The sequence below is a fragment of the Oncorhynchus clarkii genome, chromosome 20, assembly GCF_045791955.1.
Source record: "Oncorhynchus clarkii lewisi isolate Uvic-CL-2024 chromosome 20, UVic_Ocla_1.0, whole genome shotgun sequence".
In the NCBI taxonomy this organism is placed as follows: domain Eukaryota; kingdom Metazoa; phylum Chordata; class Actinopteri; order Salmoniformes; family Salmonidae; genus Oncorhynchus; species Oncorhynchus clarkii.
Genome location: NC_092166.1, coordinates 74,909,049 through 74,915,048, shown reverse-complemented (window position 1 = coordinate 74,915,048; position 6,000 = coordinate 74,909,049).

Below are 6,000 nucleotides of genomic sequence, written 5' to 3'. Positions count from 1 at the left end.
GTAGAGGTAGAGTGAGAAAGAGAAAGAGAGGTAGAGGTAGAGGCAGAGTGAGAAAGAGAAAGAGAGGTAGAGGTAGAGTGAGAAAGAGAAGGAGAGGTAGAGGCAGAGTGAGAAAGAGAAAGAGAGGTAGAGTGAGAAAGAGAAAGAGAGGTAGAGGTAGAGGTAGAGTGAGAAAGAGAAAGAGAGGTAGAGGTAGAGTGAGAAAGAGAAAGAGAGGTAGAGGTAGAGTGAGAAAGAGAAGGAGAGGTAGAGGTAGAGTGAGAAAGAGAAGGAGAGGTAGAGGTAGAGTGAGAAAGAGAGGTAGAGGTAGAGTGAGAAAGAGAAAGAGAAGGAGAGGTAGAGGTAGAGTGAGAAAGAGAGGTAGAGGTAGAGTGAGAAAGAGAGGTAGAGGTAGAGTGAGAAAGAGAAAGAGAGGTAGAGGTAGAGGCAGAGTGAGAAAGAGAAAGAGAGGTAGAGGTAGAGTGAGAAAGAGAAGGAGAGGTAGAGGCAGAGTGAGAAAGAGAAAGAGAGGTAGAGTGAGAAAGAGAAAGAGAGGTAGAGGTAGAGGTAGAGTGAGAAAGAGAAAGAGAGGTAGAGGTAGAGTGAGAAAGAGAAAGAGAGGTAGAGGTAGAAAGAGAAAGAGAAGGAGAGGTAGAGGCAGAGTGAGAAAGAGAGGTAGAGGTAGAGTGAGAAAGAGAGGTAGAGGTAGAGTGAGAAAGAGAAAGAGAGGTAGAGGTAGAGGCAGAGTGAGAAAGAGAAAGAGAGGTAGAGGTAGAGTGAGAAAGAGAAGGAGAGGTAGAGGCAGAGTGAGAAAGAGAAAGAGAGGTAGAGTGAGAAAGAGAAAGAGAGGTAGAGGTAGAGGTAGAGTGAGAAAGAGAAAGAGAGGTAGAGGTAGAGTGAGAAAGAGAAAGAGAGGTAGAGGTAGAGTGAGAAAGAGAAGGAGAGGTAGAGGTAGAGTGAGAAAGAGAAGGAGAGGTAGAGGTAGAGTGAGAAAGAGAGGTAGAGGTAGAGTGAGAAAGAGAAAGAGAAGGAGAGGTAGAGGTAGAGTGAGAAAGAGAGGTAGAGGTAGAGTGAGAAAGAGAGGTAGAGGTAGAGTGAGAAAGAGAAAGAGAGGTAGAGGTAGAGGCAGAGTGAGAAAGAGAAAGAGAGGTAGAGGTAGAGTGAGAAAGAGAAGGAGAGGTAGAGGCAGAGTGAGAAAGAGAGGTAGAGGTAGAGTGAGAAAGAGAAAGAGAAGGAGAGGTAGAGGTAGAGTGAGAAAGAGAGGTAGAGGTAGAGTGAGAAAGAGAGGTAGAGGTAGAGTGAGAAAGAGAAAGAGAGGTAGAGGCAGAGTGAGAAAGAGAAAGAAAGGTAGAGGTACAGGTAGAAAGAGAAAGAGAAGGAGAGGTAGAGGCAGAGTGAGAAAGAGAAAGAGAGGTAGAGGTAGAGTGAGAAAGAGAAGGAGAAGGAGAGGTAGAGGCAGAGTGAGAAAGAGAAAGAGAGGTAGAGGTAGAGTGAGAAAGAGAGGTAGAGGTAGAGTGAGAAAGAGAAAGAGAGGTAGAGGTAGAGTGAGAAAGAGAGGTAGAGGTAGAGTGAGAAAGAGAAAGAGAGGTAGAGGTAGAGTGAGAAAGAGAAAGAGAGGTAGAGGTAGAGTGAGAAAGAGAGGTAGAGGTAGAGTGAGAAAGAGAAAGAGAGGTAGAGGCAGAGTGAGAAAGAGAAAGAGAGGTAGAGGTAGAGGTAGAGTGAGAAAGAGAGGTAGAGGTAGAGTGAGAAAGAGAAAGAGAGGTAGAGGTAGAGTGAGAAAGAGAGGTAGAGGTAGAGTGAGAAAGAGAAAGAGAAGGAGAGGTAGAGGTAGAGTGAGAAAGAGAGGTAGAGGTAGAGTGAGAAAGAGAGGTAGAGGTAGAGTGAGAAAGAGAAAGAGAGGTAGAGGCAGAGTGAGAAAGAGAAAGAGAGGTAGAGGTAGAGGTAGAAAGAGAAAGAGAAGGAGAGGTAGAGGCAGAGTGAGAAAGAGAAAGAGAGGTAGAGGTAGAGTGAGAAAGAGAAGGAGAAGGAGAGGTAGAGGCAGAGTGAGAAAGAGAAAGAGAGGTAGAGGTAGAGTGAGAAAGAGAGGTAGAGGTAGAGTGAGAAAGAGAAAGAGAGGTAGAGGTAGAGTGAGAAAGAGAAAGAGAGGTAGAGGTAGAGTGAGAAAGAGAGGTAGAGGTAGAGTGAGAAAGAGAAAGAGAGGTAGAGGTAGAGTGAGAAAGAGAGGTAGAGGTAGAGTGAGAAAGAGAAAGAGAGGTAGAGGTAGAGTGAGAAAGAGAAAGAGAGGTAGAGGTAGAGTGAGAAAGAGAGGTAGAGGTAGAGTGAGAAAGAGAAAGAGAGGTAGAGGTAGAGTGAGAAAGAGAAAGAGAGGTAGAGGTAGAGTGAGAAAGAGAGGTAGAGGTAGAGTGAGAAAGAGAAAGAGAAGGAGAGGTAGAGTGAGAAAGAGAGGTAGAGGCAGGGAGAAAAAGAGAAAGAGAGGTAGAGGCGTGTCATAGTTGAAGTGCCCCTATGATGAAAATTACAGGCCTCTCTCATCTTTTTAAGTGGGAGAACTTGCACAATTGGTGGCTGACTAAATACTTTTTTGCGATACTGTATTCCCCCCAAGCAGACACATCGATGGCCCTGGACTAACTTTATTTGACCCTATGTAAACTGGAAACCACATATCCTGAGGCTGCATTCATTGTACCTGGGGATTTTAACAAGGCTAATCTGAAAACAAGACTCCCTAAATTCTATCAGCATATCGATTGTGCTACCAGGGCTGGTAAAACCCTGGATCATTGTTATTCTAACTTCCGCGACGCATATAAGGCCCCGCTCTCCTTTTGAAAAAGCTATAGACAGAGACTAAAACAGGAAGCTCCCGCGCTCAGGTCTGTTCAACGCTGGTCGTACCCACAGCAACTATTAAAACATTCCCAAACCGGGCCTCCCGGGTGGCGCAGTGGTTAAGGGCGCTGTACTGCAGCGCCAGCTGTGCCATCAGAGTCCCTGGGTTCGCGCCCAGGCTCTGTCGTAACCGGCCGCGACTGGGAGGTCCGTGGGGCGACGCACAATTGGCCTAGCGTCGCCCGGGTCAGGGGAGGGCCTTGTCTCATCGCGCACCTGTGGCGGGCTGGGCGCAGTGTGCGCTAACCAAGGTTCTTCCTCCGGGTTGGATGCGCGCTGTGTTAAGAAGCAGTGCGGCTTGGTTGTGTATCGGAGTACGCATGACTTTCAACCTTCGTCTCTCCCGAGCCCGTACGGGAGTTGTAGCGATGAGACAAGATAGTAGCTACTACAACAATTGGATACCACGAAAAGGGGGTAAAATTCTAAAAAATAAATAATAATAACAATATATATATTTTTTAAACATTCCCAAACCAGAAACCGACTGAAAGCACTGCTTTTAATCAGGGCAAGGTGACCGGAAACATGACCGAATACAAACAGTGTAGCAATTCCCTCCGCAAGGCAATCAAACAAGCTAAGCGTCAGTATAGAGACAAAGTAGAGTCACAATTCAACGGCTCAGACACAAGAGGCATGTGGCAGGGTCGGCAGTCAATCACGGACTACAAAAAGAAAACCAGCCCCGTCGCGGACCAGGATGTCTTGCTCCCAGACAGACTAAACAACTTCTTTGCTCGCTTTGAGGACAATACAGTGCCACTGACACGGCCCGCTACCAAAACCTGTGGACTCTCCTTCACTGCAGCCGACGTGAGTAAAACATTTAAACGTGTTAACCCTCGCAAGGCTGCAGGCCCAGAAGGCATCCCCAGCCGCGTCCTGCCTGATCACAGTTGGTCCAGCGTTGTCCAGGTTTGGCTGAGGTAGGCTGTCATTGTAAATAAGAGTCTTAACTGCCTAGTTAAATAAAAAAGCTAAGGGAAACATTCATGTCCACATCCAGTGTAGAAAACTAAAATATGTTCTGCTTCATCATCATTACACAAATCCTAGAGCATGGTGTGTTTACGGACATATTCAATCTCTCCCTGTCCCAGTCTGCTGTTCCCACATGCTTCAAGAGGGCCACCATTGTTCCTGTTCCCAAGAAAGCTAAGGTAACTGAGTTAAATGACTATCGCCCCGTAGCACTCACTTCCGTCATCATGAAGTGCTTTGAGAGACTAGTCAAGGATCATATCACCTCCACCCTATCTGACACCCTAGACCCACTCCAATTTGCTTAACACCCCAATAGGTCCATAGACGACGCAATCGCAACCACACTACACACTGCCCTAACCCTGGACAAGAGGAATACCTATGTGAGAATGCTGTTCATCGACTACAGCTCAGCATTTAACACCATAGTACCCTCCAAACTCATCATCAAGCTCGAGACCCTGGGTCTCGACCCCGCCCTGTGCATCTGGGTACTGGACTTCCTGACGGGCCGACCCCAGGTTGTGAGGGTAGGTAACAATATCTCCACCCCGCTGATCCTCAACACTGGGGCCCCACAAGGGTGCTTTCTGAGCCCTCTCCTGTACTCATCTCATATGTATATGTATATAATGTACTCTATATCATCTACTGCATCTTTATGTAATACATGCATCACTAGCCACTTTAAACTATGCCACTTTGTTTACATACCCTACATTACTCATCTCATATGTATATACTGTATTTTGTACCATCTATTGCATCTTGCCTATGCCGTTCGGCCATCACTCATCCATATATTTATATGTACATATTCTTACTCATTCCTTTACACTTGTGTGTATAAGGTAATTGTTGTGAAATTGTTAGATTACTTGTTAGATATTACTGCACGGTCGGAACTAGAAGCACAAGCCTTTTGCTACACTCGCATTAACATCTGCCAACCATGTGTATGTGACCAATAACATTTGGTTTGATTTGATTTGGGGGTGGTGTGTGTGTGTGCGTGCCTGGGGGTGGTGTATGTTCGTGTGTGTGCCAGGGGGTGGTGAGTGTGTGTCTGTGTGTGTGTGTCACCAGCCCCTACCACAGGTGTGAGCTGTGAATGTCACTGACCCGAGGCTTGGTTTCCAAAACAGGGGCTTACACCATGACTCCTGGGAGAGAGAGTGTGTGTGTGTGTGTGTGTGTGTGTGTGTGTGTGTGTGTGTGTGTGTGTGTGTGTGTGTGTGTGTGTGGCCTTCTTTCACATGTGTAGGTTTGTTACACAGGGGAGTGTGTGGGTGTGTTTGAGGCCTTGATAACACTTTCCCCTGTTTTAATTCTCTTGGGAAGATCGGCACTGTAGACTATAGACCCTTACAGAGAAACCACATGATTTCACATGGAACATCTCACAAGAAATAGCACATTTTAAATGGTGTGAAAAATTGTGTTTTTTTGATCACGTCATCACGTGTAGTTTTATGTCATCATGTGTAGTTTTATGTCATCACGTGTAGTTTTATGTCATCACGTGTAGTTTTATGTCATCACGTGTAGTTTTATGTCATCATGTGTAGTTTTATGTCATCATGTGTAGTTTTATGTCATCATGTGTAGTTTTATGTCATCATGTGTAGTTTTATGTCATCACGTGTAGTTTTATGTCATCACGTGTAGTTTTATGTCATCACGTGTAGTTTTATGTCATCACGTGTAGTTTTATGTCATCATGTGTAGTTTTATGTCATCATGTGTAGTTTTATGTCATCATGTGTAGTTTTATGTCATCATGTGTAGTTTTATGTCATCACGTGTAGTTTTATGTCATCACGTGTAGTTTTATGTCATCACGTGTAGTTTTATGTCATCATGTGTAGTTTTATGTCATCATGTGTAGTTTTATGTCATCATGTGTAGTTTTATGTCATCACGTGTAGTTTTATGTCAGCACATGTTCCATTACATGTTGTCACAATAATACATTGCCTTCACATAAGATCATGTGATCACATGAAAACGTGTTTTTGGAACACTTTACATGTGATCCCGTGACATTCATGTTGTTTTTCCGTGAGGGCAGGCCATACTGTCTCACACCCCATCCACATTTTATGGTCCACTGCTTATGGGTCAGCAGCTGGTCAATCAGAA